The following is a 12,527-nucleotide window of genomic DNA, read 5'->3' on the forward strand; positions in this document are numbered from 1 at the left end:
TAAAATCCCACAATGAAAGGTATTATTTCTAAAAGTCAGGTTGCAAAAGAGTAGGTATATGAATGAGTAAAAACAAAGTATACAAATGAATGTACACACATACATACGCAAAGAAAATGTCTGGAAGGCACACACTGAACTATCAACAGTTCTTTCTGGGATTATAAGGGCTGGGGAACTTTGACTTTTATATTCTTACTCCGTTTTAATATTTAGTGACAAGCAGGTATTACTTTTATAATAACATTTTTAAAAAAGGAAATTGTAAAATGTATGTATAATATTACACTTGTTACAATAATGAATATAAATATTATTGAATGTCTTTAAAAATGTGGAAGAACACACCACACTGTTAATAGTGATTATCTCTGTATTGGTGGGAGCTTAGAGGTAGTGACATACTTTCTAAGTCCTCCCCATTCATAAAACTGACATTAGTACATGTATTAATTTTGAAATCAGACAGAACAGTGACAGTACATGTTTTTAAAATTTCTCCAATCCTGAAAAGCTCTGAGTTCAAGTTTTGGCTCCACCACAAACTAGCCATGTGGCTTAGGGTAAATACCTTGATGGCTTCAATTGGTTTTCTCACCTGAGAAGTCAGGTGCTCATGCCTCCTACAAGGCTGCTCCTGTGGCCTTATGAGGTACCGTGTTTCCCCGAAAATAAGACCCAGCTGGACAATCAGTTCTAATGCATCTTTTGGAGCAAAAATTCATATAAGACCTGGTCTTATTTTACTATAATATAAGACCTGGTCTTTGTAATATAATGTAATATAATATAAGACTGGTTCTTATATTAAGTTTTGTTCCACAAGACGCATTAGAGCTGACTGTCCGGCTAGGGCTTATTTTCGGGGAGACACGGTAACACAGTGATTGAAGCACACAGCACGGTGGGTGGGAGCTGCTGCTGGGGAGACGCACATATATGCCACTTGTCCTGGTCGGCTGCCTCTCCACTCCCTGGACCCAACAAGGCTCTGCATGGTGCATACTCCTACCCACGGGCATAAGGGGACAGTCAGGTTGTGGCCACAGCCTCATGGGCCCAACAGGACTGGGACAGTGGCTCGGAGGAGAGAGGACCCTGGTGGGCTCAGGAAACAGACAGAGGGAAGCAGGCCCTGAGCATGCCTGAGGAGCCATCCTACTAAAATTTTTTCCTGGTCCCTGTAGAGCCTAAGGATTTGGACCTGACCAAACAGCAACCGTATGGCTGGTTCTGTGCCCGTCCCTCCCCTGACTATTCTTCACTCCTGATTTGAAGCTGCTTTCTACTTTTCAAAACATTCCCATCTATTACCACTTTTGACGCCACTTTACAGAGGAGGACATCAGGCCAGGAAGGTTAGAGGATTTGCCCAAGGCCAGGCCATCTGCAGTGCCAAACCCAGACTTTCAACACAACACCAGGACTCTTTTCACTCTTACAGGTTACCCCTTCAACGTGCAGCTTTACAAAATTAAACACCTGGTCTTTGTTTTCCTTCAAATTCATTGTGCAATGCTGTAACTTTTGTGCTCGTTGAAGTGAGTGCAAAGCAAACTCACCACTCATCCATTTATGCATTCAAACAACAGCTCCAGTACCAACTATATTCACGGCCAGGGGGAGGGGCTGGTCAGAGAGAACAGCAAGGCCAAGCTGAAGTTCTGGAGTCTAGAACGGGAGCTAAGGAAGACACATGGATTCTTAGCAAGGGACTCCATCAAACTTGCCCGTTTTTCCTAAACAAGGAGCCTTCCCCGGTATCTGGTTCCTAGACCCTCTCAGGGATTTAAATAGAATCTAGACCTGGACAGGGTCCAATAACTGGTATCTTTAAATAAGTGTCTCCCACCTTCCATTCCAGATGATTCTCTGAGGAAGTGTTTTGGAAACCCAGCTCTCAAACAGGGGAGAACGCTACCAAAAGCACAAAGCAATACAACACAGCACAGAGTTTGGGAGGCACAGTAACCTCAGGGCCTGTACTTCGGAATACACAACCCCCAGCTGCCGTCCACAGGGACTACGGAGAGGTCAGACAAACTTGGGAGGTGAGGAACAAGTCTACTGAGCTCTCAGATCAGCCATCACCTGGTCCATCCAGGAAAGAGCTTACCACTTATGAAACCAGTTCGCACCTAGTTTCCAAAAACATTCCTAAATTTGAGATGTCCAGGGTGGCACATGTGGTTCTGGAGCTAAGGCAGAGGCTTAATGATGAATGCAATGCTTCACGATCCCTTCGGAATACAGAGCCTGGAAGCTAAAGTGAACTGACCCAGCACCCTTCCTCCTATTACCTTGCCAGAGCTGGCCTGTCCCACCTCACAGGAACTGGGCCAGGGAGAGGACGTGCAAGTTCCATATCCCTGCAGGAATCACCAGGGAACTCGCCCTCATGAAGAAATCTTCAGGTTCTAGAGAACTGCAGGTATTCATAATCTGCCTTCTCTTCTCCTTTAAGAATTCCTGGACCGGGGTGTACAGAGGCATCAAGAAATGTTAATCCTCGTTGTGGATTACAAATCTGGGTGATAAATGACTGGCAGGATCCGAGACGGGACCCAGCAGAGGTCTTGTTCCATTGGGCACATGCTTATTCATACACGCCAAGAACCGGGGTGTGTCTGCACCTGTCTGCTGCTCATTCAGCTGTGACTGGAGCACATGTAGACGGGACCCACATTCCAAGAACGTCTACATCACACTCACAGAAGGTTGGGGTGGGGAGAAATCTGAGTAAGTCGATTGGAACTTGGAACACCCAGAAATGAGGCTCTAAATGTTTAGCCAGTGTGGAGTTCAGGTCCCGAGACTAGCTCACAGAGGCCTGGCCCTCAAACACAGAACCAAGGGCAGGGATGGCCTTCCAGGCCCAGGAGGACAGAGCAGGTTGAGAAGACGGACCTCTTTTCCTGGGGGCTACACTGGTCCTTTTCTCTGGTACTCTCTAACCTCCCTAATTGTTCAACTAACCCCTCTCCTATCTTGAAGGATTAAAGATCCTATTGGCCAGGGATTCAGGATACAGAGACACAGGATTCAAGTCTAAAGGGGACACAGACAAGTAAATGAGCAAAGCAGCCCAGTGTGCTGGCCGCTGACAGAGGCGTGTGGAGTGTGTGCGGGCCGAGCATGCGGGGGAGGACACAGACGCGGCACACAGGACAAGTGGACAATTCAGTGTGTCAAGTTCAGTATGGCTGGAGCCCAGGGCACACATGGCGGTGGCAGGGCAGAAAGGGCTGCGACTGAGACAGGGAGAAAAAGGCCTAATGCCCTTCACGTTCGTGGGGGAATTCCAGGGTCAGCTGTGCCTACTTGGTCACATTTTCTTCCACCATTTCTGAATTGAAAGGGTTTTTTCTTGTTTTACGTTTCAGTGCTTTCTCTTAAAGCTTAACCGATTTCATAAGAAAGGGGCAAAGAGGATTTGGATTGCCCTGGCACGAGCTTTTAAGAGTCATCGAAGAGGCTGCCTTTTGTCATTCCTATATAATTGCCTTAAAAATGTTCCTTAACTTTTTACTTAGGACTTTTGTCCTTAAAAACTAGCATGGCACAGAAGAATTGGATGGTTTTGGTTTCAAATCTCAGCTCTGCCCCTTGCTGACTCTGTGACTTCAGACATTATTTTCTCTCTGAGCCCTTGCTGTACTCACAGGATAGCTGTAAGGATTAAAGAAAGAGAACAGTAAGGGACTGGCACAGTACCTGGCACACAGTGAAGGGCTCAAGAACTGTTAATACCCCGTCCCCGTAAGGTCTCTTCTTTACATGCCCCACAGAGCTATGACATCAGCAGGGACTTGGTGAATGTGCTGAATGAATGAGTCACGACTTCCCTTTCTGAATGAGCATCGTTCCTTGAAGGCATAGTAGGTGAGCCATCAGAACCGTGTATGAGGAAATCCGGAATGGGACACGCTTAGCTTCAGCCAGGCAAATCAGATTTCCCCCCAAGTGTTAAAATCTGGAGGCACCCGTTCTTTATTATCTCTGTCAATAACATCAACACTCTCGGCCCTCCACATGGATTATTTCATTTAATCTTTACAGCCTGCCTTTGAGGTAAACCCACAATACCATTGCTCGCCTCCCCTGGCTCAGAGTGGTTAGGTCACTGGCCCCTGGTCACAGAGCCAGTCAGAGGCAAAGCTTCCCAACTCCCAAGCCAATGTGCTTGACAGGACCTCAGTGACCTGCTCATGTGTCTGTCTCCTCAAACTCAGACCCACCTTCCAGGTGCCTTACTCAACAGGGCCAGGCACCTCAAGAGTACCTCATAAATGTAGGTGGGTTGATGGGTCTGATGCCCAGGAGTACTTACAACTGTACAACTCAATATGAATCAATTTAGCCCACTGAAGGGGTGGGAAATCAGTATCTGAAAAGAACAAGATATTCTTCAGTGATGTTTTTCAGAACTGGAAATTTACATAACTGTTTTAGAATAATTTTTTTAAAAGTATTGCCCCAAACTCTTAAACAAATGAAAGGAAGAAAAAAAAAGATCAGGGATCTGCAACCAGAAAAAGGTCGCGTTTTCCCAAATTGGTACCCACCTCTAATATTAGATAACGCTACTCACACAGAGGATAAATTATTCACTAAAGTCACTTACACTAGTTAGACACCTACTAGAGCCACATGCACAAAGCCTAACAAAGTAAATGTTCGATAAATGTACGTGAACGATGGGGATTTGCCAATTCTAATTCAAACCAATATAACTGGGTAAAACATAGTATTAAAGAAAAGATCTTCGGACTGGACAGATCCCAGCTAAGAGCTGTGGATTTCTAGTCTAATACAGCGCAAGGAACAATCAGAGCACCTAGCCTGACACTCAGTTCGGCCACTCGCTAAGGCAGGATCTTCACCTGCAGACGGGGTAATTGTTAACTGTGCCTGCCCTTCCTCTGTTATCAGAAAAGTTTTCAAAATGAGTTTTGTTTTTGTATTCACAGTCAGTTAAATCCTTATTAATTCAGATTCAATAAACTCTCATTACAGATTTTACCTGAGGTTGAGCTAAAGACCTCTAAAATACTCTGAAGGTACAGTATAAAAAGAAAAGGAATAAGGTCAACAAGATTTAACTAAATAAGGAGAAAACGTTTCAGAGTTTAATAACATCCAGCATATACTTGACAAAACAATGACCTCACTTCTCCTTCCAAGAGGAGGACCATCAGGATATGTAAGATGGACCAACCATGGCCAAAAATAATGAAACCAAAATGACACCATTTTGAATGATTTTTAATATTGACTTTAACAAATCAAAATCAGGCTGGTGTCCCAGGCCACCTGACGCTGTTAGTGCAGTCTGGAAAACATTTAAAGAATGCCAAGAACTAGGCTCAATAAGGAAAATAAATCAGACGAGGTTCTGGTTCCTGCCCTCAAGGAGTCCATGGTCTAACTGGAATTTAACTGCTATTTTTAAAAAAGTACCTCACACTGAAAAATAGCTTTGCAGAGATGATATTGTTAAGAAAAAACAAGTTTCCTGGGCTTTTGCCCAGGATCTACTCCAATATTCAGAGAGCTATCCATCTTTAAAAAAACGCCACATGCCTAAACCACAAGGTGCTTCTGAGGAGTAACTCTGAGTGCGGATATTAAACAGTCAGGTGCTATAGAGACTACCACAGGGGTCAATGTAGGGACTGGTCCCAGGGCAGATTGGCCCCTAGTCCATTTCACAGAGGCAGGCATGGCCTGTTGCTTCGGATCTCTGCGTGTGCTTAGGCCACCTGGGGTATAAGGGCACCCACTCGGTGGTGCTTTGCCCCCACTAATCAATGAAATGAAGAGACAGATCCATGTCATCCCCAGCTGATGTGAAGAGTAGAGAAATTGGGTCCACGTTAGCCATGCAGCAATTTAGGGCCACCTCTGAGAATCTTAAGTCAGAAGCCACCTCCCGACTTTAAAAACTACATTTCTGGCAATGTTTTCTTGGATAAGACGTGATAAGGCACAGGAAACAAGTGAAAAAATAGACAAAACAGACTTCATTTGCGCATCAAAAGACACTATAAAAAGGCAACTCACAGAACGGAAGAAAATATTTACAAATCATGTAGCTGAGGGCTCAATATCCAGAATACACAGATAACTCCTAAAATTCAACAACAAAAAAAACAAATAATCTGATTCAAAGGTGGGCAAAGGAGTTAAACAAACATTTCTCCAAAGACATACAAATGGCCAAAAACAACGTGAAAAGATGCTGCTCAACATCACTAATTAGCAAAATGCCAATCAAAACTGAGATATCTCCCACACCAATTAGGATGGCTACTGATAGGCTTCCCGGACCCAATTCTAACGTGGGGGCAGGTCCCTCCACACCAACAAACAATTTCTGGACACTAGCAGGGTGTCCAAGAATTCAACTCAATTCTCACACTACACGGAGAGAGCATCAGATGCCACAGGTTAAGGGTTCAGTCCTACAAGACTGCTCCCCCCTCGCACCGCCCCCCCACACACTTCAGACGCCTGCCACAAGCCCAGGATTTAACCTGCACTTCTGACCAACAAACTGTAAATCACAAGTTCCAATGACCCCCTCCTTGGATCAATGAATTTGCTAGACCAACTCACAGAACTCAAGAAAACCGTTTACTCACTAGATTACTATCTATTACAAAGTATATTAAAGTATACAAATCAACAGCCAGATGAAGAGATGCGTAGGGCAAGGTCCCAAACAAAGGAACTTCTGTCCTCACGGAGCTTGGGGCCTGGTTTGAGGCCCCCACACAATGGCACACAGAGTTCTGGTTCCAAAATGTGGAAGCTCTCTAAAAAAGGACCAACAAGCTGTCTTCCTGGGTTTTCATGGAGGCTTCATTAATCATGATTGACTAAGTCACTGGCCATTGGCAACTGAACTCAATCTTCATCCCCCGCCTCCCCCCAGGTTGGAGGTGGGACTGAAAGTTCCAACCCTGTAATCACATGGTTGGCTCCACTGGCAATCAGCTCCCATCCTGAGGTGCTTTCCTAAAGTCACATCATTAGCATAACAAAAGACACCCCATCCCACACTTAGGAAATCCCAAGTTTTCTGAGCTGTGAGCCAGCAACTCTGGATAAAGACCAAATATCTTATAAATCACAGTATCGCAGCTACTATTAAGAGAAAAAACAGCAATAACAACAACAACCCCAGAAAAATAACAAGTGTTGGTGAGGAGGTGGAGAAATTGGAAACCTTACGCACTTTAGGCAGAAACGTAAAATGGTGCAGCTGCTGTGGAAAACAGTATGGCGGTTCCTCAAAAAATCAAAAATAGAATTACCGTATGATCTAGCAATTCCACTTCTGGGTATATACCCAAAAGAATTGAAAGTGGAGTCTCGAGGAGATATTTGTACACCCCTTTCATATCTGCATTATTCACAATATCTAAAATGTGGAAGCAACCCAGTGTCCATCAACAAATGAATGGATAAGTAAAATGTGGTGTCTACATACAATGGAGTACAATTCGGCCTTAAAAAGAAAGGAAATTCTACAGAATGTGGTAGCATTCTGACATGCTACAACATAAATGAACCTTGAGGACATTATGCTAAGTGAAATAAGCCACTCACAAAAAGACAAATACAAATACTGTAGGATTCCACGTACGTGAAGTACTCAGAGTAGTCAAGATGAGACAGAAAATAGAATTGTGATTGCCAGGGTTTGAGGGGGAGAAAGTAATGGCGGGTTATTATTTTATGGGTATAGAGTTTCAGTTTTGCAAAAAGAAAAGAGTTCTGGAGATGGATGGTGGTAATGGCTGCACAACAATACGAATATACTTAATAACACTGAATTGTGTACATTTAAAAATGGCTAAGATAGTAAATTTTATGTTATGTGTACTTTACCAAAATAAGAAAAATTGAGGGAAAAATCCCTACACTTCCACAAGAGGTCATCTATTACATAATTTCCTTACAGGAAGTATTTACAATAGACAAATTCAGAGACAGAAAGTGGATTAGAGGTTACCAGGAGCTAGGGTAAGGGGAGAACACGGAGTTATTTCTTAAAGGGTACAGAGGTTCTCTTTGGGGTGATGAAAAATCTTAGAAACAAAATAGTGGCAATGGTTCACAACATTGTGAATGTACTTAGTGCCACTGAATTGAAACTTAAAAATGGTAAATGGTAAATTCTGTTAGGTATATTTTACAAGGTTTTGTTTTAATCTGTGCTATTAAAAAAGAAAAATTAGATTTCCATCAAGAACATGCTGAGTGCTTATTATGTACTTATATCTACATAATAAGATTTAAGGAATAAGTGAATGGTTAAGTAAATATATTAGATGACTTACAAAAGAGGCTGGCAAAAACATGGAAACATTAACATTAAAATGTTAACAGAAAAAAGCAAGCTCTAGATCTATGTATAGTGAATGATTTCAACCATTAAAAATGTACCCAGTGGGGGAGAAACAAGAAGGAAATAAAGCAACTATAATAAAGGCTCTCTTTAGCAATTGGAGGTAGAGGTGCTGGGTGGGAAGAAACGGGAGCTTTTCTGCATTTTCCAAAATGTCTAAAACGAACATAAATTGCTTTCACAGTTAAAATTACTATTCTTTGGGGCCGGCCCGGTGGCTCAGGTGGTTAGAGATCCATGCTCCTAACTCCGAAGGCTGCCGGTTCGATTCCCACATGGGCTAGTGGGCTCTCAACCACAAGGTTGCCAGTTCAACCCCTCGAGTCCCGCAAGGGATGGTGGGCTGCGCCCCCTGCAACTAGCAATGGCAACTGGACCTGGAGCTGAGCTGTGCCCTCCACAACTAAGATTGAAAGGACAACAACTTGAATTGGAAAAAAGTCCTGGAAGTAAACACTGTTCCCCAATAAAGTCCTGTTCCCCTTTCCCAACAAAATCTTAAAAAAAAAAAAAAAAGTTTACAGTCATGAAAAATAAAAAAGACCAAGGAACAATCTCAGGTTGAAAGCGACTAAGGAGACTTGACAACTAAATGCAATATGGGAAACTCGACTGGATCCTGGAACAGAAAAGGGACATTAGTGGGACAAGTGGCAAAATGTGAATATAGTATAGTTAGTATAGTATTAATGTTAAATTTCTTGTTTAGGTAATTTTAATATGGTTGTGTAAAACGTTAACATTAGGTAAAGTTGGGTGAAGAGTATACAGGAAGTCTGTATATTCATTTTGCAAGCCTAAAATTATTTCAAAATAACAAGTTTAAAAACATATGTGATGCAGGTCAGCGGCTGGCAAATTTTTCTGTAAAGCACCGTACAGTAAAAACTTTAGACACGTGGACTATACATGATCTTTGGGGCAATGGCTCAACTCTGCTGCCAAAGACAACATGTAAATTAACGAGTATAGATCTTACTTTCGGACACTGGAATTTGTATTCCAATAAAACCTTATTTATGGAATTATAGGAATTGGATTTTCCTATAATTTTCATATATCACAAAATATTATTCTTCTCTTGATGTATTCCCCACCATTAAAAACTGTGAAAAACAGTCCCAGCTCACAGACTATGCAAAAACAGGAAGTGAGGCCAGATTTGGACCACAGGCCAAATTTTGTGGACTCCTGCTCTAGGTCAGAATTTGCCAATGTGCGCTTCAGTTAAAAAAAAAAAAAAAAAAAAAAAAAAGTGCTTCACATCAATTAAGTTTGGCAACACTAGATTAAATAAGGTTAGGCACATTTATTTATTGCAGATGTCTCAGTGGCTTTAATGTGGTACGATACACTGAGAAGTTCCAAAAAGGGATAATGATATATAGCTTTTTACAATCTTATTATTACCATAGAACACTTTTTTTTGGAGGCGTCTCTTCAGATTAGCGGCCTGAAGACTGCACTATGTAAATACCTGTTTAGGTACTTTCTTAAAAAGAAATTTTCAGATTGAGAAGTTTTAAAAACACCGCCAAATTAAAATCATTTTACCTAGCACCTGGATGATACCTGAATAAGAATTTCGCAATTTATTTTTTTTACATCGTAGGAAACACAAACAAGGCAGGAATATAAACACTGACAGAAAGTCTTGGCTGAAACCCAACCTTTTGGGGGGTAGGAAGCATGTCAGCAGAATTGGGTCATAATATGGAATCTTTGCTCCATAGGGCAACGTAAGCATCCTAACAGGCTTTGAAGTAGCAATCTGCTTGGAGTTTTATAAATCACAAAATAGGAGTTTTGATGTTTGATTAGAAAACTAAAGATATAGGATATAGAAGCATTACCTGCAGATAACCCATAAACGAGGATGAACTGACATGTCAAGTCCACAAAAGGACCGGTTTTAAACGCTGGATGGAATGTTAGACCATAGATTGCAAAAATCCCCTTGGTAGACACAACATCTATACAACACACTGCTGGAGAGAGGATTAAGGGAGACTTATGTCCCAGGGAAGAAAAGCTGGCCTAAACAACCTCCAGGGACCCTTCTGACTGTGATCCAATTCTGTGATCCAAAGAGTTCACTGGCTTCTCCTGATCAAATACAAAGTCTTCCTTCAGAGGCATTTCCAAGTTGTTCTAAGAAAATAAGCTATAAACGGACGGTGTGGGGACCCTGCTTGGTTATTCATTCAGCAATCATTTTAAGGCGTCTTTATCTGATGGGCCATTCCAAAGTCCTTGAAAAGGATGGTTCACAGGACAATCAGGAAGAGATGACAAAAGATACATTACATTCAGACCCACCGCCTTACTTCTAAGAAGATGTAGGCTGAGGGAATGGAGGTGTCAAGAAAAAAGGGCAGAAAAAAGAAGTCAGCTCCAGAAAGATTCAAAATAATTACTCAGAATCAGAAGCTTTCAAATTGGAAAGGACCGCCATCTAACACCTGTATACCTCCTATAGCCGGAAGCTCACTACCTTAGGAGGCAACCCATTCCATTGCTGGTCACCTCTGACCAGCATTACGTTCTATTAAATCAAAATCTTGTCTTCCTGTAGAATCCATCTATTGGTCCTAGTTCTGCCTTTTTCAACCCCAAAGATGAATTGCTCTTCACCATAACAATTTTTTCAGTTGTTAAAGACAGTTCCCTTTCATTGCTCTCTTTCCTGGGATAAACACCCAGTTCTTTCAAAGACCCTGAACAGGCTCCAGCTGCCTCAAAGCAAAGAATGGATATCTCGTCCTTACAGCAGGAAAACACTTAAAATCAGTGGGCTTCAAACATCGCGAGCTTCAAACATCAGCATGTACAAGACACCCGAGCCATACTGTTCAAAACGCAGTTTCCCAAGTTCCGACCCACATTTTAAATCAGAGGTCTTATTTGAATCCCCCATGGGAAAGCATGCACCCCTATGGCGTTCCAAAGCAGATGGTGTGAGAACGGTATTTTGAGAAGCACTGCCCTGTTTTACAGATGAGAAAACTGAGGTCCAGCAGAAGAAAGGGATTTGGCCCAGAACGCACAATTGGCTGCTGGCGGCGAAGTCTCTAACCTGGGTCTCTTACGCCCAAAGCCCAACTCTGTTCACCACGCTTACCGGCCTCGGCCTCTCCACTCGGGGCAAACTTATTAAAAACACATCCACATGAGAGAAATGGCCTCCAGCGGGGGACAGAAAGAGAGTTATAGTGAGTCCCTGCCTGGAAAGGAGAGCTCGTAAGGAGCCTTCTCCCTTCTCGGAGCCTCAGTTTCCCCAAACTGTAATCACTGGACGGAAGACCACATGCCAGCCCGACCTCTCTTCTGGGGCGGAGGGCCTGAGGCGGAGCCAGGCTTGTTGTCTCTGAGCCCCTGGATTCAGGTGTCGCAGCCCGTGGCCCGGTGAAGGCGGGACCCGGTCCCCCGCCCGTGTCCCTCAACCTCGACTGCCCTTAGCTGCTCCCCGCACCAGCCCCTCAGGTACCTGCCGCTGCTCAGCTAACGCCGCCGAGCTCCTCCGTCAGTCGGCTGCTCCGCGGGTCTGTCCGCCCAGTCAGTGGATCGGCCTGGACCTCGGATCACTCCTACGCGAACTCCAGTCACCTGACGCAGAGTCGCCCCTCTCCGAGACTTCCGGCCGCAACCGGAAAAGGTTGGTCCGCTGAGCTGTTCTCCGGCCCACGCCCGAGACTCTAAGGTTCCGCCTGCGGGTAGGAAACGGAGGAACTTAGGAGCTGCTTGGCAGCTTTGCAAAGATCCTTGGTCAGGACAGGGAAAGTACCAGACAAGCTTGGAACATCTTGTTGCACCAGAATGTAAGGATGATGGACATCCGAATAATGGGAATATGTGAAAGGACAGAGGAGCTTACTTAAAGGATATCCCACTGGCCAAATTGGAGCATTTTTGAGCATCAAAATACATAATGATAGTAACAGAGTATAACTAACTGAATAAAATGCTAACCCATGAGTCTTTACTAATATAAATAATGTGGATAAATAAATGAGGGAGAAGGAAAATTCTTCCTTTTAGTAGAAGCCAACTAACAAACATGATGGAGTTAGAAAATCAATGAGAGGTAAAACTAGAGAAACAGGATGTTTAC

The 12,527-nt window shown here is 43.3% G+C and overlaps 1 protein-coding gene across 2 annotated transcripts in view; it reads right to left on the reverse strand.

The window, feature by feature from the left end:
* The window catches only part of RNF185 (ring finger protein 185), a 28,232-nt gene extending 16,169 nt beyond the window's left edge, over positions 1–12,063 (reverse strand). The window contains exons 1-2 of one of the 2 annotated variants that reach the window (XM_074321068.1): positions 11,904–12,051; positions 2,301–2,469 (exon numbers count right to left, since the gene is read on the reverse strand). The gene's annotated coding sequence lies outside the window, so the exon portion shown is untranslated. Of the gene's footprint in view, positions 1–2,300; positions 2,470–11,903 lie in introns of both variants that reach the window. The other variant, XM_019754299.2, reaches the window with a different exon arrangement.
* Between the last annotated feature and the right edge of the window lie 464 nt (positions 12,064–12,527).

This window comes from Rhinolophus sinicus, linkage group LG16 (genome assembly GCF_036562045.2).
Source record: "Rhinolophus sinicus isolate RSC01 linkage group LG16, ASM3656204v1, whole genome shotgun sequence".
Lineage (NCBI taxonomy): Eukaryota > Metazoa > Chordata > Mammalia > Chiroptera > Rhinolophidae > Rhinolophus > Rhinolophus sinicus.